The sequence below is a fragment of the Microtus pennsylvanicus genome, chromosome 10, assembly GCF_037038515.1.
Source record: "Microtus pennsylvanicus isolate mMicPen1 chromosome 10, mMicPen1.hap1, whole genome shotgun sequence".
NCBI lineage: Eukaryota > Metazoa > Chordata > Mammalia > Rodentia > Cricetidae > Microtus > Microtus pennsylvanicus.
The window spans coordinates 82,529,396-82,549,297 of NC_134588.1; the positions used below are offsets into that span (position 1 = coordinate 82,529,396).

The following is a 19,902-nucleotide window of genomic DNA, read 5'->3' on the forward strand; positions in this document are numbered from 1 at the left end:
GACATAAGGGGGGTGGTCTTAGTTTAGATCAAATTTGGTCCTCACAGAGGCTATTTATTATCATAGCATTACTTAGTTAGTGAATTCTAGTCTAGCTAGCAAGCCTGCCCCAGTAATCCCAGTCTCTACCTCCCAGAGAACTGCGATTACAAGCAGCTGGCATGGCCCAGATTTTGTACAAGAATTCTAGGAATCTTAACTCTGATCCTCACAATTTACAGGGCAAAAACTTGAAGCCATATTCCAGCCCCACTAAGAAGCTAATTCAGTCTCAACATTCCCAGAAATACATTTATCATTACTACCTGTTACAACCCTTTACTAAATGTCCTGTAACTACTTTGTAGATTAGTCTGGCCTCAGACTCAAAGGTCCACCTTCTCCTGCCTCCTGACTGCTGAGATTAAGGTGTTTACCACCACACCTGGCAAAATCCATCTTTTAAGTGAAATGCTTCGGCCTGTCTGTCATTCTCTCAGGCTCAAAAATCTAAAGAACCACCTAGCCAACAATCTTGAAAATAACAGGGCAGGTGGCGCACGCCTTCAATCCCAGCACTTGGGAGGCAGTTGCTTTACAGATACCTACAGGTTCCTGTGAAAAAATTCTGCTGCTATCAAAAATCAGGTCTGGTAAAACCTAACAGGATTAAGAACCTATTTTAACCCCACCAATTTTCAAGCATATTTTACAGGTCACTCCTGCTGTCTGGGCCAAGACCAACTTATAAAGAGCTCTCCAGACAATGTCAACACCTGCACCAGCTCCTGGGACATCACTATTGGTATCAACTCTCCTGGATCCAGGACACCTACCAACTAAAATCTGGTTTTATCTGCGATCGTGTCCCACTTATAACCCGAGCCTTGTTGGACTCTAGCGTCCAAACACCGAGAAGGAATCACCCCCAGAGACCATCTCACACACCACAGCCGATGCAAAAGCATGAGGATTTTATTAATTCTGTCATGACAGGGTCCCCCAGCATTCGGGAAGCCAAGGGACCTTGAATAGCTGGTACAGTCTACTTTTAAAGGGGCCACAGAAGCAAGGGGGATTGTTCTTTGACTATTCTGATTGGCTTATTTGAAAGGGCTATTACCAATAATTGACTGGAGAGCTGTTGCCAGATCAGATGAGGTAAGAGGTCATTTTGACCCCATTTCCCAGGGGACCGAACCAAAACATACGTATATGGGTAATTGTTCAGGAACTGAGTACGTGCGAGTGTAGCTGTTAGGTCCTTGGTTCCCAGGGGAGGAGGGGAAGCACTATGGCACAGAGGCTGAGAGGATTCAGAATTGTCAAAAATGGCTTCAGGATTGTCTTAAAGTCTTACATTCCCTCCTCTTATTTGGTCAAATATCTCAATCTTGAGATATTAGTAAATTTGGAGGACCAATTAGATCTGTACACCGAAATTAGCAAACCAGTGTTGTTTCCTCATATTAGGGAGGTCCTGCTGACAAGCATAGCCAACAAGATTATGTCAAGCTGGGGTCAGTACTATTTAGCAAAGAAAAGGCTAAACAGTCACTGCCCTGTATTAGAGTTTGCCAGCAGTGAAGCAGGGGTTGCAGAAGGGTTCTTGGGACTAGGAGTGAGGCCCAGGGCCCTGGTGAGGGGGGCTACCTCAGCAGGGGCTAGCTGGCCCTGGTCAGGTAATACCAAGTTGGGCCCTAGTACTATGATCATTGGAGGTGTTACAACAACTCACAGGGTGAACAGAATCCCTATGTCTTTCCTTCCTGGATCATACAACTATAAACCCCAAGTATTGCCTGTTAACTGGTTAGCTCTTTTTGTTTTTCTCGATTTTACGGGTGAAAGAGACTAAGTTCTTTTTGTTAACCCTCAACCAGGAGACATTGACATTGGTTTTACATTTTCAGGCAGCACAATAAAATACTTTAAGCCCCCCCCACCCCCCATATTGCTTTTTCTCCCGGACAAATATATCATTCAGAATATTTGCATACAGGATAAAAGTTTCCGGGAGTTTGCTCAGTATCCTCCCAAGAGGCTTTTGCTGAAACATACAGGTCAAAAGTTAGCTGGGGGAACCAGGTATTCAGGGGATGAACTTCAGTGGCTAGCTTTAAGGCTTGCCCAGTCTCAAAGTTAGTTAGGGTCCAGGTTAAGTCCTGAGGATCAGGGCAAAGATCAGCAAGCCTGGCAGAGTCAGGCCTCCTTGAGAGGATTTTGGGTACACTGAAGTTTTCATTTGGAAGGTCCTGTGGAGGTGCAGGCTTGACATGAGACGCATGGATCCAGGCTGCAATACCGTCCACTTTGAGGGCAGTAGGTGTAGGGTTCCTTCCAGCGAGGTTCAAGGTTCTGGGACCGGTGTCTCCGAACGTACACAGAATCGCCAACCTGGAATGGGTGTGAGATTTCCGGGTGCCCGGGCTGGTGTTGGGAGGTGCCAGCAGAGAAGCAGGGAGAGTAGCTTAGTCCAGTGGACAGCAGCAGGGATAGCTAGGGCCCCTTTAGGGAGGGTCTAGTCCGACCGGCAGCAGCAGGCTCTAGTCAGATAAATACCATTTTATGTCCCAAATCCTTCCCGACACCCATGGAGACAGTCCCGCTTCTCGCCCCTGGGAGACAAGTGGGGGAGATGTCTGAACCCCTGTGTTTAAATATTTTTTCCAGGGGAAAATCTTTTGCCAGCCTCCAGGGGCAGCTGTGGGGGAGAGGGGATATCCCAGGAGGCTAGCCCTGCTACTAGTCTGTTCTGGCTGTGGGGTGCTGTAGCTTTCCTCATGTGTCCCTCCGGATATACCCCAGGCGTCAATTCTGGAACGAATGCGAGATTTTCAGGTGTCAGGGTGGCCAGGGGTCTCTACGTCTGGGTTCAGAGATCTGGAGAGCCTTCAACCGCGCCTGCAGATGGGGTTTGTGAGCAAATGGGTCATGAGGGGCCTTAGGAAACTAAGAGGGGTTTCCCCATATTGGATCTCATAGGAGGTTAGTCCAAGCTGAGACGGGGTGTTTTGCACACAGAACAGGGCTAGGGGAAGGAGCTGTACCCAGTCTCTAGTGCCAGATTCCAAAGGCTAATTTGGTTTTGTTTATCCTTTTTACCTGTTCTGAACTCTGGGGTCTGTATGTACAATGTAATTTTCCCAGTCTTACCCATGTCCTAACTTTTTTGGGCAACAAGGCAGTTTTACCATCAATTCCGATTACCTTGGGCAGGCCAAACCTCGAGAAGATTCCTTCTTTGATCTTCTTAGTCCTGGTAAGAAAAAGCTTCTCTGCCATCCAGCCAATGTCTCTTTAAGTAGGCTGCTCAGGTCATTCACCATTGCTGCCCTGTCTTCTTCAGCAAATCCTACCGGCACGCGCCACCAAAACCGTCTCTGCTTGGGCATTGCTGAACCCTAAGCTTTCCACAGTTGCGGTCTGGGAGCTGGGGACAGTTGTTCTCTGTGAAACTTGCAAGCAGCTTGGGAAGGCTGTTTGGAATTGGGCTCCGGCACCTCCCGGGCCCCTCCTCGCTCCAGTCAGTTGCTACCTGCCTGGGCAGGTAGCGGTAAGCAGAGTTCCCAAGCTTGGGCTGTGACCAAGGCAGCTGGGAGGAGGATTCAGCCGGCAGTGGCTGCAAAGCCTTCCTCAGTGAGGTGGGCATGGCGAAGGCAGAGAGCAGCCTGCTTTTTTTTTACAGCCCTGGAGAACAGTAGGGGAAGTCAAAGTCTCCAACAGGTCTTTTTGTAATAAAAGTGTGGGACACTCAGAAATAATCAGCCATCCTTGTGTCCATAGTCAAATGCTTTAGACATAGCGAAGGGGAACTCCTCCCCCTCCCCCCCCCCTACACCCCAGAATCGGACACCGGACACCTGGGTGTACAGTATAAACAAGGGGGGGGGGGTGAATTTCAGTACTGTCACTGTGGCTGCTGCGTAGGCCTCTCAGGTGGGCAGAGCATCGCTTCAGTAGCCGGCTGTGCTCGGCGCCGTTTTCCGACCTGCTTCTGCTCAGCAGCTGCTTTGGGAAGTGTCTCGAGCCCAAAGTCCTGCAGGGCCACTCCTCACTGAAGTCTGCATTCGGCCACTCAGGGGCTGCTCTGTCTGAGGTGCGCAGTCTCTGCAGCTGTCGTCTTCTGTTGCCTCCCTATCTGTCTAATTTTTTTTCCCTTTACTAAGTCCTGGAGGGAGCATCTCTGCAGTCCCACCATTCTCTGCGACTTGCTACGAATATCTGATGCTGACTGGCCTATAAAAGACATCACTACATTGGCTTGGCGATCTGCTGCCATGGGATCAAAAGGGGTTTACATCCTGTACCCCTCCAATAGTCTTTCTAAAAATCCTGTAGGAGTACTATCAGACCTTTATACTATTGCTCTTACCTTAGCCAAATTAGCAAATTAGTGGGGTGCTTTGCAACCCCCCCTCCTTTTTTTAGACCTGCCAACTGGACTCTGGCAATAAAGATGGATCTGCTCCCTACCAGCTGGAGTATTGAAGTCCCATCCTCTATCTTGTCCGGTGATTGGGTTGGCCTGCTGTCAGCTCCTGGGACATTCTTTTTTCCTCTGTGGTTAGGAGCACCTGTAAGAACTGCTGGCAATCATCCCAAGTGGGCTGATGAATAACCAGAACAGATTCTATAAGCTCGGTCATGGCCTGAGAGTCCCAAGAACAGGGTTAGGGCCCGACCAGCAGGGCTCCTCAGGAATGAAGTGCTTCCTCTGGGGGAGGAGGAGGGAGAAGTCTGTCATGCTCTGCTGGATATCAGGAAGAACCAGAGGTGCCTGGATTCTGGTTTTTTTTTTTTTTTTTCCGCTCCTGTACAGGAAAGAGAGAAGACAAAAGGCTCGGGGATGGGCAGCCACCACCTCCTCCAGCAGCGGGGCTACTTTCGGAATCATGGGTGAACTGATGATGGCCAGGGGGCCAGTGCCAGGTTCTGAATTCCTGCAGGTGGATTTTAACAAAGACAAACCGACATACAAAAACAAAAAATACAAAGAGACAGACATAAACTCAAAACCAGAAGCTGGTGCTCTCACCACCACTCTGGTGTAGAACTGAAAATATACAAGAACAAAAAGACAGACATAGACTCAAAATCAGAAGCCGTACGGCAGTAGATCCAAAAATACAGATGGAGGATCACGTCTCCCCTGGTCACCCCACTTGCTGTGGACAGCAAGCACAGCCCTCCTGTGGTGCTGCTGGAAAATAGAGGTGGGTATGGTTAGTGGAAGGCCATTGAGGGTGTGCTTTGAAAGAGATAGTGGTACCCCAAGCCCTGTCCTCTCTCACTCTTTTCACTACCTGACACCGCAGGATGGAAGCAGTTTTGTTCAGCCAAGCACTCCTCACTACTTTTGGCCTTTCTGAAGGTCCAAAACAACAGAGCAAATGACCCTTTAAAAACACAGTCTGAAAAAAAAAAGAAAAATAAATAAAAACACAGTCTGTGTGCTGGGGATATAGCTCAGTTGGCATTGGTTTCCTGCTACATGCAATGCCCTAAATTCAACCCACAGCACTGCATAGATCAAGTATGAAGGTGCAAACCAGCACTAAGGAAGTAGAAGCAAAAGGATCAAAAGTTCAAGGTCATCTGTGCTACACAGTAAATCTGATATATAGGGAGTTCTAAGCTATTCTGGGATATGCAAACACTTGTTTCAAAAAGAAAGGGGGCTAAAAATAGTTTGGTGGTTAAAAGTACTAACTATTCTTCACAAAACCTAAGTTCAATCCCCAGTACCCACATAGCATCTATAAAGCATTTGTAACTCCAATTTCTAGGGGCTCCAGCCCCCTTTCCCATGTCTTTAAGCACTGTACAGACGTATATACAGGCAAGACACCCATATGCACACAAAGTAAATCTCAAAAACAAAAAAACAATTTCTATGACCCAAAACAAGTATTTTAAACTTTTAAATTGTTTTTCCTGGTGACAGAAAGTCAACTCTCTGACTTTATAGTTAATTGGAGGCTTTTTAAAAGACTGATTAAGCTGGAACCAGCTATTCTCGCTTTCTTTTTTCTTTTTCGTATTTATTTATTTATTTATTGGTTTTTCGAGACGGGGTTTCTCTGTGACTTTTGGAGCCTGTCCTGGAACTAGCTCTTGTAGACCAGGCTGGCCTCGAACTCACAAAGATCCACCTGCCTCTGCCTCATAGTGCTGGGATTAAAAGTGTGTGCCACCACTGCCCGGCTGATTCTTTTTTCTTTAGATGCTACTGTGTGTGTTGTTGGCCACACTTCTTAGAAGTTTCTCTGACTCTGAGAGTGACCCAATTTGATAATTATTCTTATTGTTTTGTTCTTCAAACTCACTTATATAAGTTAAACTTCTTTTTCCTTTCAACGGAACATAAATTTCATCTGGTCATCAAAGACAGATAATAACCCATATATAAAATAAATGGTCCCCAACTGTTCAGACATCTCACTTGGAGCAGGGGATTGTCCATTGTACACAAGATCGCCACTGTGCTTATCTTGGTGAGAAATAGGACAGCAACTTTGAGTTCTTTCAAATCAAACTTCAAATCCACCAGCTCTGCCTCAATATCTGTGTTGGGGAGAGTGGAGACAGGCTGACCCCAGCAGCCAAGGTGTTGGAGCAGCTCACAGGGAGCTAAGTACACCATCAGGCCCTTAGTCATCGGGAGAAAGGAGAAGATTGTTATTCACTGCACTGTCCGTGGAGCCAAGGCAGAAGAAACTCTGGAAAAAGGCCTGAAGGTGCAGGAGGATGAGTTTCGGAAAAATAACTTCTCGTACTGGGAACTTCAGCTTTGGGATTCAACAACACATTGGCCTGGGCATCAGATATGATCCAAGCATTGGGATCTACGGCCTGGACTTCTACATGGTGCTGGGCAGGCCAGGTTTCAGAATTGCAGACAAGAAGTGCAGGACAGGCTGCATTGGGGTCAAACACAGAATCAGCAAAGAGGAAGCCATGAGCTGGTTCCCGCAGAAGTATGATGGAATCATCCTTCCTCACTGTTGTATGAGTTGTGGTGGGCTGCATTCCGGCCACCCCGGCTCCCACATGGCTAGCTTATGCCCCGAAATAATTACACAGAAACTGTATTCTTTTAAACACTGCTTGGCCCATTAGTTTCAACCTCTTATTGGCTAGCTCTTACATATTGATCTAACCCATTTCTAATATTCCATGTAGCACCACGAGCTGGCTTACCAGGAAAGATCTTAGCCTGCGTCTGTCTGGAGTGGGAGAATCATGGCGACTGCCTGACTCAGCTTCTTTCTCCCAGCATTCTGTTCTGTTTACTCTGCCTACCTAATTTTCTGTCCTATCAAAGGGCCAAGGCTGTTGTAATAGGAGTGGCGGGGCTGCATCCCCAGCACCCCGGCCGCCTGGCTAGCTTATGCCCCGAAATAACAACACACAAATTGTATTCTTTTTTTTTTTTTTTTTTTGGTTTTTTGGGACAGGGTTTCTCTGTGGCTTTGGAGCCTGTCCTGGAACTAGCTCTGTAGACCAGGCTGGTCTCGAACTCACAGAGATCCACCTGCCTCTGCCTCCCGAGTGCTGGGATTAAAGGCATATGCCACCATCGCCCGGCAAATTGTATTCTTTTAAACACTGCTTGGCCCATTATATCTAGCCTCTTGTCAGCTAATTCTGATATCCCGATCAACCCATTTCTGATAAACTGTGTAGCACCGAGGTGCACTTACCGGGAAGATTCTAGCCTACGTCCATCCTGGGCCAGAGCTTGATCGCATCTGCCTCAGAGAGCAGAGCTATCACATCTGCCCGGGAGAGGGGAGCATGGCGTCTCTGCTCCAGAGAGCAGAGCTGTCGAGTCTGAGCTCACTTCCTCTTCCTCCCAGCATTCTGTTCTGTTTATTCCACCCACCTATGTTTTAACCTATGAGGCCAAGCAGTTTCTTTATTATAATTAACCAATGACCTTCCTCCATCACAAGGCAGTTTCTTTATTTAACCAATGAAATCAACACAAAACAGAAGACTCCCACATCACCTGGCAAATAAATTGTATCCAAAAGGCCAATAAAAATTTTTCTCAGAAAAAAAAAAAATCACAAGGCATTGAGTTCCCTGTAATTACAGAAAGTTGTGAACTACCATGAAGGTGCTGGGAACTAAGTCTCGGTCCTCTGCGAAAACAAATGTTCTTAGTATTGAGCTAAATCTTCATTTGTGAATGTATGCACAGCGCCTGGGCTCGCAGCCCAGCACCACAACCGTGAGGTGTCAGACATGTTGTGACAAATATTTGCAGTCCTAGGGGGAAAGACAAAGAACCTCAGTTTGGGCCAGAAAGATGGCTCAGTTGGTTCAGCCACTTGCCCTAAAGACCCAAGGTTTGATCTTCAAAACCCACAGAGTCCAAGAAGATGTTCCCACAAATTGTCCTTGGACCTCCATGAACGAATGCACCACTTGTTTCTTCAAAGGCTTGGACTGTGTTACTGCAGAGTTGTTCGTGCACCATTAGCCACAGTGACACTGTCACTTGGACCAAATTTGTCCCGACAGCCTGAGAGCCGCTGCAGTTGTCACTGTTCTCTACAGTCATTCAGCTGCTGTTCTGGGAACAGCGAGGAATAGTTACGGTCATCCATCTGCCTCTGCCCCTGCACACCAGGAACAGCCAAAGACAGAGGACACTGGCTTTCCCGCGTCTCAGGTCAATCACCCTTATAAAACTGCACACACATAGGGGGAGGAGTAAAGTCTGTTGGTTTGAAGGTGAAAGAAGATCCAGTTCCACTGGTACCTTGATAGCACACAGCTCCACCTGATCTCATTCTATTGCTTTGGACCATAGCATTCACCAGAAGCTTCCTGGGGCTCCAAAGAATAGATAGGGAGACTCAATGGTGCCACCTGGTGATAAGAGACCTGCTCAACGCTGTAATTGGGAGCTTGCCCCTGGGTATCTTGGTGTCCTGTAAGTATGTAGTCTTGGCTCTTGTGCATTCTCTTGGTGCCAAAACTTTTGTCTCTAAATTTTGATAGCCTTGCTCTTCTGTTCTGAAACCAGTTCTAAAGAGAAAAAAGAAATTGTTAATCAAATCTGCTTTCTAGCAGTGCCCCACAGTGTTTTTTTCCTTTTCCCTTTTTCCCTTTGTTTTGACACAGGGTCTCCTTATTATGTAGATCTGGCTGTCCTGGAACTCCCTATGCCTCAAACTCAGAGATCCACCCACAGAGCAATGGGAGTAAGATGTGTGCCACCCTGCTAAGTTTCACAGTCATTTCCACAGGAACTTTCACAGGGTGGTAAGAGTCAGCCTTACTGTCTTGCTTCCTGACCTTAAAGAGACAGGGGAAAATGAAGTATGGAAGCCTGCTCCAATCAGCCCTGTTGCAGCCTCTGCATCTACACAGAACTAGCTCTTGTAGACCAGGCTGTATTGTTGGTTTTCGAAATAGGGTTTCTCTGTGTAGTCTTAGAGTTTATCCTGGACTCACTCTGTAGATCAGGTTGTACTCACACTCAGAGATCCACCTACCTCTGCCTCCCGAGTGCTGGAATTAAAGGCGTGCGCCACCACCACACTTTAATTAACACAACCGCAAGTGCTAAGGGGCAGTTCCAGTTTGTTCTGTGTAGATGCAGAGGCTGCAACAGGGCTCATTGGAGCAGGCTTCCATACTTAAACATGGAAGTGGGAGGGTCGGGGAGGGGTTGCACAGCTCACAATCTTCGTAATGTGCAGGCCTAGGAAATGCTGTCTTCATTTTTCCCTGTCTTTTCAAGGATTATTATTATTTTTTTTTTTTGGATTTCCGAGACAGGGTTTCTTTGTGGCTTTGGAGCCTGTCCTGGAACTAGCTCTGTAGACCAGGCTGGTCTCGAACTCACAGAGATCCGCCTGCCTCTGCCTCCCAAGTGCTGGGATTAAAGGCGTGCACCACCACCACCCGGCTCAAGGATTATTTTTATAATCATATGTTTGTGCTGCTTTCAACCTATCAAAGGTACTTCTATTTTTTTTTAGTTTCTTATTTATTTATTTATTTATTAAAGATTTCTGCCTCCTCCCCGCCACCGCCTCCCATTTCCCTCCCCCTCCCCTAGTCAATTCCCCCTCCCTCATCAGCCCTAAGAGCAGTCAGGGTTCCCTGCCCTGTGGGAAGTCCAAGCAGGGGATAAAACCAGACTCACTGAACATAGCGGACAATGAGGACTCCTGAGAAGTCAAGGACAATGGCACTGGGCTTTTGATCCTACTGCACATACTGGCTTTGTGGGAGCCTAGGCTGTTTGGATGCTCACCTTACTAGACCTGGATGGAGGTGGGTGGTCCTTGGACTTTCCTCAAAGGTACTTCTTTTGCAGCAGGCAGTAGTTAATGTAGAGACTTATAATTAGTCAAGGTATTGAGTGCTTGTGAGGCCCAATTCTCCAAGGGACATCTACAGCAACAAACCCCTCCAAGGCTCAGGAACACCATGGAGGAAGACTGTAAAAGAGTGTAAAATCCTGCCAGGCAGTAGTGGAACAGTCCTCTAACCCCAGAGCTCGGGAAGCAGAGGTGGATCTGCGGGTTCAAGGATAGACTAATCTATACAAGGTGAGTTTCAGGACAGCCAGGAATGTTTCACGGAGAAACCCTGTCTCAAAAAAACAAAACAAAGGCCGGGAGGTGGTGGCACACGCCTTTAATCCCTTCACTCAGGAGGCAGAGGCAGGCGGATCTCTGTGAGTTTGAGGCCAGCCTGGTCTACAAGAGCTAGTTCCAGGACAGGAACCAAAAGCTACAGAGAAACCCTGTCTCGAAAATATAAAAAAAAAAAAAAAAAAAAACCAAACCAACCACACAGCAGACCTGTGTAGGATCAAGTCAGCATAGGCAGGAAGACAATACTAATCTTCCAATTTCATTTTTCAAGGCAATCCTTTCTCCCCTTCCCTTGTTATATATCTGATCTCTCAGCAGACTGTTCCACCTTTAAAATGGACAACATTTTCAATCCTAAAATCAACGCCTGGAAGTCTTCCTACTTTGTCTTTGCCATAGCTATCCCCAGCATAAAACCATCACAGTTCCTATCCTGTGCGATGCCAATAACTTTTAATTTGTTGATGTTATTTGGAGACAGGGTTTGTCCCTGTAGCCCTGGGTGTCCCGGAACTTGCTCTGCAGACCAGGCTGGTCTCAAAGAGATCCCCTGCCTTTCACAGCACCCATGTCAGTCTACGGACTAAAGGCATCCACAACCATTCGTGGCCTAAATTTTTTATCTTATGTTGTATGGGTGTTTTGCCTGCTTGTGTATCTGTGTACCATGCTTGTGACATGCCTGTAAAGGTCAGAAAAGGATGTCAAATTCCCTAGAACTGGAGTTCCAGAGCATCAGCTGGGTGGGTGCTGGGCATTGAGCCTAGCTCCTTTAGAAGAGCAGCCTGTGCTCTTGAGCCATCTCTCCAGACCTGGAGGGGTTTACATCCTTCAAGTTCCTGCTTCCAAATGTCCCTCATAATAAGTTATTTTCTATCTAAGCTGTGTCAAATTGAAAGAAAAAAAATTGACATGTTAACAATGCCTGATGCCAAGACATGTCAGCTTTCCTATGATTCTTTGCTTCATTTTCCAAATGGCCCACAAAAGGGCATACCCTCGTGAAAAGCTGCAGAGATCTGACTTACTTCAATCACATACACTGTGCACCTGCACTCTTGTGCCAGAGTTTCCTTGGTTGTGAAATCTGGATAACAATCCTGTTCAAATGATTGTTGAAGTATCTTCAGGTCATCCTTGGTAAACTTATGTCGTGGTTTTAACCTTCCTCTTCCACGCTCTGCTCTTGCTTCACTGCAACTGTCTTCTTTGTCAGGAGAGCCAGGAAAATGCGGACACAGAAATGCATTAGACATCAGCAGCACCCAGAAATGCTCCAGAGCAACAACAACACTCATTTGTTGACTGACTATTCATAAAGACCTTTTTCTTTTTCTTTTAAAAGAAACAAAAATGCATGATGTTCTCATTGGATGCAGAAAAGGCCTCTGACAAAAAATCTTACAGCCATTCAAAAAGTCCTGGAGAAATTAGAGCTACAGGAACATATTTAAATATAATAAAGTTAATTTGCAGCAAGTCTATAGCTAATATCAAGTTAAATAGAGAGAAACTCAAAGCAATTTCACATAAATCAGGAACGAGACAAGACTGTCTACTCTCCCCATATCTATTTGATATAGTACTAAGTTTTAGCTAAAGCACTAAATTGGAAAGGAAGAAGTCTAATTTGTGAATGATATAATAGTATACATACACTAAAAAATACACTAAAGATTCCACCAGGGTATTCCTACAGCTGATAAACACCTTCAAAGAGGTTGCATACAAATAAGATCAGCTCAAAAAATCAGTAGTCCTCGAATATAGAAACGATAAACAGATGAGAAAGAAATCAGGGAAGCAACACCTTTAACAATAGCCTCAAATAAAATAAAATATCTTGGTGTAACTCTAAGCAACTGGAAGACTTGCAAGGTAAAAACTTCAAGTCTTTGAAGAAAGAAATTGCTTCTAGTAGGTGGAAAGATCTCCCATGCTCATGGAGAAGTAGGAGGTAACTAGGAGAGGGAAGAGAAACTATAATCAGGATATATTGTGTGAGGAAAAAAATCTATTTTCAATAAAAGAAAGAAAAAAAAGAAAAGAATGGCTACTACTGAAAAAACACTAAATTAGGAGCTGGAGAGGTGGCTCCGCTCTTCCCAGCACCAACATGGTGGCTCAAGCTGCCTGTGACTACAATTCCAGGTGATCCAGCGCCCTCTTCTGACCTCCGTGGGCACCAGGCGTGCACACACAGGCAAATACTCAAATACGTAAAATAAAAGCAAATATTGTTTAGACTGACTTAATCAGCCCAAGGGAATAGCTGAGAACTAGGGTAGGCTCTACATACTCAAGTTCACCCCAGTGTTCAAATTACCTTGACACTAACTCACCCCCTCTCGTGCCATTACCCACTCTGGGAGGCAGTGGCCTGCAGGATCATGACCATAGTACTCAGGTTCATTCAGATGACTAAAATAACCATTCACAAAGTGAGAGTTTTAGACATTTAATTGTGTAACAGGTTAAAATAATAGATTGGTCATGCATTTAAAAGTAACTAATATAGGGTCATCAAGATGGCTCAGAAAGGAAAGTTTCTTAACCCCAAGCCTGACGGAATTTGTTTGACTCTTGGGATCCACATGAGGACAGAACTGACTCCCTAGAAATTGTCTTCTGGCTTCTGTGTGCCCTCCCCTCAAGCAAAGCAAAGTCCTGGTTTATTAAACAAACTGCTAATACCATTAAACACTACACTTTTAAATCCAGCTGGTGAATTTTGTTTTTCACCAACCAACTTGAAAATATATTTTAGCTGGGCAGTGGTGGTGCATTCCTTTAATCCCAGCACTCGGGAGGCAGACAGGCAGATCTCTGAGTTTGAGGCCAGCCTGGGCTACAGAGCAATTTCCAGGCTCCAAAGCTACACGGAAGAACCCTGTCTCATAAAACCAAAAGTGGAGGAAAGAAAAAAGAGAAGAAAAGGAAAGAAAGGAAGGAAGATTACCTGACTCTACCATTGTTATAGTAGCAAAGAACAGAGTAAAACATAAAGGTGGATGTCACATTCCAACAGCCAAGGAAGAAAGAAGATGACAATGTGTCTCAAATCTCTACAAGGCTGAGACATGAGTGTAGCTGGTCCTTCAACCCAGCAGTAGGTTGAATTTACTAGGCAGGCAAAAGCCATAGCTAGAGAATCAGAGCTCTTGGCCAGTCCCAACAGCTCCAGGAACCCCATGGGTCCAGGATTTACATTGTCTGCCTCAGGTAACATGCCCCAGATTGAAGCGTTTTTTCCTTAGAAACTATTTCTGATGTGGAAAAGAAAATCAGCCTTACACTGCTTTGTCTGCCCATGGGGGGGGGGGTCCTTTACATTACTCTGACAATTCTATACCAGATTAGCCGGTCCCTGGCTCTTATAATATATACTCCTGAATTTATCCAGTATTTTTTTTTCTGGTGGTACAGACTGAACCCAGGGCCTCACACTGGCCTACCAAGTAATCTACCACTGACCTGAGTCCCCAGTCCTCCTCCATCAAAAACTACCTCTACAAAAATTCAGAAAACTAAAAGAGCCCAAAGGCCCTACCTCTTGATTCAGCCCTCTTCCCTTTGGACCAGGGATTATTCCTGAGGCCGTGTTCATCATGGCCATTCACTTTGATACAGAAGGCTGCTGGGCTGGGGCCATTCTCTAACACACATCCTGCTTATATCCACACTGACCCAACACTGCAAATGCAATCCCAAGCATAGTTTTATGTTACCTGCAAATAGTTCATGTAGACCTCTAAAATAGGAGACGCCCCCTTTAATGTAACCGCACATTTATTTGTAGGCACTTGAGTCTCTGGGGAATTTCCACCAACCATTTCACCAGGCAGCAGACAGGAGCAATTACACTGTTTATAAGAGCAGCCTCCATTCTACAAGCTGCTTTAAAGAGATTTAAAAAAGGAGAAATGGTAGCTCACATCCCTACTGTTAAATAATAAAATCCTGGCTTGGCTGTAATGTAAAAGCGGAGGCGGTTACGCGAGGAAAAGACACAGACACGCGGCGGTCCCATGTGGGTGCACTTTAATGGGGGGAGGGGCAACAGGCAGGTACAGGTGTGTGAAACACTAGGAGAACAAGGGGGGAAGGGAAAAGAGAGCGAACTCGTAAAGACCTTCGCTTTTAACGGGGAATGCAAAGGCTTCTGGGAAATGTCCGTATCCAGGAGAATGCTGGGAACTGTAGTTCGGCAAAGGAACAACACCTACAAACAGACAAAGGAGAAATGGTAGCTCACATCCCTACAAACAGACAAACAAAAGCCCAGATACAGTCGTGCCCAACTTGTAGGCAGACTGTTCTGGGATGAATGCAGCCCAACACATCTGTAGATAAATACGTCAAAATATCAAAGGTTAGAGATTCCTGGGTAGATAAATAGCCAGCTACAAAAGCCAGAGTTTGGTCCCTATGCAAGGAACTTACCTTTGGAAGCCATTTGGGAAATTTCCAATCCCAAACCTTGCTCGCTGCAGAAAATAAAAAAAAAAAGAAGCTTTTTTTTTCCCTAATTATATAAGTGAAGAGCCCGGCGGTGGTGGCACACGCCTTTAATCCCAGCTCCCGGCACTCAGGAGGCAGAGGAAGGTGAATTTCTGTGAGTTCAAGATCAGCCTGGTCTACAGAGCAAGTGCCAGGCTCCAAAGCTACAGAGAAACCCTGTCTCAAAAAACTATAATAATATAATAATAATAAATAAGCAAAGGCTGCCCCCTCCTCAGAAACGCCCTAAAGAACCCACCAAATCTTCACTCAAAACAAGGCTCCACCCTTGACCCAGCCCTGTTCTCCACCCAGGACTGCCTTTTCAAACACACCTTGCGTTCCTGAGACACACACCGAAAGGAATCTTCATATTTAATCCCTGTGTTATCTTTATAATGTTGGCGTTGTTTTATTCCCGCCAAGGCTGGAAGGCAGTGAGGGTAGATCTCCTAGACCAGAGTGAGCTGAGGACCTTGAAGCTCAAGCTTACCACATTCCACTGATGTAGTACTAGTGAAAGCTACGTGAGAACCAAAGTCTGTCTAGCTCACAGTGTCCATGACATTCAATAAATGAATACTGAGAATATAGGCAATAGAGGGCCCATGGTGACATTGAAAAGGACATTATAAGACTCTTGTGGGTTTTTTTGTTTGTTTGTTTTGGTCTTGGTTTTTTGAGACAGGGTTTCTCTGTAGCTTTGGATCCTGTCCTGGAACTAGCTCTTGTCAACCAGGCTGGCCTAGAACTCACAGAGATCCCACAGAAATCCTCCTGCCTCTGCCTCCCAAGTGCTGGGATTAAAGGCGTGCACCACCACCGCCCAGCTGACTCATTGAATTGTTTGGTTTCTTTTTTTTTTTTTTTTTTTTTTTTTTTGGCTTTTCGAGACAGGGTTTCTCTGTGGTTTTGGAGCCTGTCCTGGAACTAGCTCTTGTAGACCAGGCTGGTCTCGAACTCATAGAGATACGCCTGCCTCTGCCTCCCGAGTGCTGGGATTAAAGGTGTGCACCACCACCGCCCGGCTGAATTGTTTGGTTTCTGTGTATCTCTTGTAGCCCAGGTTAGCCTCAATTCCCGCCCCCCACCCCATCCCACGTAGCTGAAGATGACCTTAAATTCCTGATGCTCCTACTGACTCCTCCCATCTTAACCTTTAGTTCTAAGCAGGAATGGGGAAAATGGACACTTACAATTCCTATCTACTCAGAAAGCTGAGGCTCGAACTCTACCTCCAGAGCTCTGGAACTAAAGACATGTGCCACCACCACCGATCAGAAATAATGTTTTGGGCTGGAGAAATGGCTCAGTAGTTAAGAGCATTGCCTGCTCTTCCAAAAGTCCTGAGTTCAATTACCAGCAACCACGTGGTGGCTCACAACCATCTGTAATGAGATCTGGTGCCCTCTTCCGGCCTTCAGGCATACACACAGAAAATTGTATACATAATAAATAAATAAATAAATAAATTTTTTTTAAAAAAAGAAATAATGTTTTTAACTGAGCAAGTTAATGGCAGGAGTCGCAGAGGAGCGAGGTTAGGTTGGAGCTCTGAGTTTCCGGCTTGATTTCAGGATGGATCATGTTCGGTAGCCATAATGAAGCTGAGGTTAAAGGAACACACCAGTGAACAGATCATGACGTCCTGTGCAGCACCGCTCAAGAGCAGTGGCTGTAGTGGTCCTGTGCTGTCTGCTTAGGGACCTCAACCATTGCTCTGGGAGCAGCACCATGTTCACTGGGATAGATGGGGGTGGGATGATGCTAGAGATGCGCTGAGAGAGACCAAAATGATGCTTCTCCAGAAAGCTGGCTCATCTTTATTCCCAGGTTGCTACCTGCTTCGAGCAGCCTCCTCCTGTGAGAGCGCGCGCTGGACTCTCATGGCTTTCCCTCCAGTCTCCACAAACACTGTCGTTTAAAGCTCTGGCATGCCCCACTGTGCCGGAGGAAGCCCGGGACACACTACCAATCTCCTAGATCATCTCCAAAAGCTTATAGGCAGAGAGAGAAGAGATGTCTCAAGCCAGACCTGGTGGGACACGCCTTTAATGCCAGCACTAAGGAAGCAGAGGCCAGGTAGATTTCTATTAGTTTGGGGTCAGCCTGGTCTACAGAGTGAGTTCCAGGACAGCCAGGGCTACACAGAGATATTCTGTCTCAAAAACATAATAAAAGAGAAAGAGCCGGGCGGTGGTGGCGCACGCCTTTAATCCCAGCACTTGGGAGGCAGAGGCAGGCGGATCTCTGTGAGTTCGAGACCAGCCTGGTCTACAAGAGCTAGTTCCAGGACAGGCTCCAAAACCACAGAGAAACCCTGTCTCGAAAAACCAAAAAAAAAAAAAAAAAAGAGAAAGAGAGCGGTCCCAGCTGGCAGGCAGGCAAGGCAGTAAACGAAGAAGGAAAAAAGAAGGGGAGAAAGAGGACACAGAGAAAGAAAGGCACCGTGAGGCTGAGGCAGCTGCTGACAAAGGCAGCTGAAGTTGAGGAGGGAGATGGTGCTGACAGCAAGAAGTAGAACTCCACAAGAATCACTAGTCAGCCAGAGAGAAAAAGTCAACCGTAAAAGTGGGGAGGGACTAGAGAAGTGGCTCAGGGGACAGAGTGCTCACCTAAGTACACAGGGCCGAGGGCTCAAACCCAGCCCCAGCATAAAGTGGCTGTGAGGGCACCTATTGAGAATCCCAGTACTCAGGAAGCAGGAGCGGGAGGATCAGAAACTCAAGGTCATCTGAGCTACTAGAGGATTGGGGGGCCAGACAGAAATAAATTATAAAGAAAAACAGATGGCTTGATCTAGCCATCCCTACCCCCACCCAACTTCCCATCTTGGACGTGGGCCACAGATGATTAATTCTCTCCTCTATCCAAAGCGTGTTCCCACCCCAACCAACCAAAACACATTAGCTTGTAGTAAATGTGGAAAGCAATACAAGTAGCTTGCTTTTCTTTTGAACTGGAAAGTGTATACATTATGCATGATTCAAACATCCAAACCTTGCATCAGGTAAGCCCTAGACACTGAGTCCCAGCCCCAGTCTTCTGGGCCTGTTTGGTGAGTGTATGAGAAAAATCTGGTCCTACAACAAGGATCTTTTTTCTTTTTCTTTCTTTCTTCTTTTTTTTGAAACAGTTTCACTGTATATCCCTGGCTATTCTGGAACTCTCTATGTTGGCCTCAAACTCATAGAGACCGACCTGTCTCCTCCTCGCAAGCGCTGGGATTAAAGGCCTGTGCAAGGATTTTATCTGCTGAATTGTTCTACCCAAAAACAAGATGTAGGGTAAACCTATGCTTCTTCTAGCATTTGTTTTCTTCCCCAAAATTCAAAGTTCCAGACAGGTATGTTGCTGTTTGCTGTCATTTTCTCTCAGCATCCTGAGTTCCCACTTAGGGGTGACCTGTCCTGTCCCTTCTACCTCAAGCTGCTGCCAGGAAACCCCAGGAGCAGAAACCCTCTGTGCCTACTGTCTTACCATCTCTTCAGTTCCAGTCTGCCCCTCCTCTCTCTCACTCCATTATTTAGGCATCACTGGCAAAGAATGATGCCAAAAAAAAAAAAATCTGTTTCAAATTGCTCAATCTTTTTTAATGCTCCTAAGTCATCAATTGTGGTGGCCAATGTCTCCATCCCCCTCCATTCCCTTCTCCCCCACTCTCTGAGGCTAGGCTTTTGTGGGCATCCACCAAGTTCTTCAACCTTTTGAAAAACACCCCACAGACTGTGTTCAGCCCCACAACACAACATTGTGTGATGCAAGCTCTTCTGTTTTTGTTTTTTTTTTGTTTGTTTGTTTTTCTTTTTGAGACACAGTTTTTCTGTAGTTTTGGAGCCTATCCTGGAATTCACTTGGTAGACTAGGCTGGCCTCGAACTGACAGAGATCCGCCTGCCTCTGCCTCCCGAGTGCTGGGATTAAAGGCATGCGCCACCACTGCCCGGCTTCTTTCTTTCTTTTTTTTCCTTCTTAGGAGTTTATTAGAGGTAGTGTGTACAGGCCTGGGGAAGTCAGTGTGCAGAGAGACAGAGACAGATAGAGAGAGGGACAGAGAGGGGGGGGTGGACAGAAGGGGGAAAGGGAGATGGGGGGGGGCAGAAGCTGCTTCTTTAAGAGGGAGACTGAAAAGGACTTTTTCTTTTTTAAAGAAGAACTATTTATTTCATGTGTATGAGTATTTTGCCTGTATGCATCTTTGTGTAACACATGCCTGGTGGCATGAGAAGCCAAATGAGGGTACCATATCCCATAAGACTGGAATTATAGACAGTTGTGAGCTGTATTGTGGGTGCTAGGGTTTGAATCTGGGTCCTCTGAAAGAGCAGCCAATCAATCTCTCAAGTCCCTTTAGGACTTTTCTTGATGTTACTTTCCTGCTCCCAGGATAGCCAGGGCTACACAGAGAAACCCTGTCTAGAAACAACAACAAAACCTCATTGCCCCTATTGTTTTATGTTATAATTAATTTTTTTAACTAAAACAAAATTAAATGGGGCGTGCAAGATGGTTCATGAGTAAATGTACCTACTGCCAAGCCTGGTTACATGGGTTCAAGCTCTGGAACCTACATAGTGAAATGTAGAAAATCAGCTCCGACAAGTTGTCCTCTGACTTCCACATGTAAACACACACACACACACACACACACACACACACACACACACAAGAAAAAAGAAAGAGAGAAAGAAAGAAAGAAAGAAAGGAAGGAAGGAAGGAAGGAAGGAAGAAAACAAAAGAAAGAAAACAGGTATAAAATCAATGCGTTTCATTATCTTGTGATGGTAAAAGTTTACCTT

The 19,902-nt window shown here is 45.9% G+C and overlaps 1 pseudogene; it reads left to right on the forward strand.

Annotated features, from left to right (window-relative positions):
• Positions 1–2,264: 2,264 nt before the first annotated feature.
• Positions 2,265–14,263, forward strand: LOC142858154 (large ribosomal subunit protein uL5-like; annotated as a pseudogene).
• Positions 14,264–19,902: the final 5,639 nt, after the last annotated feature.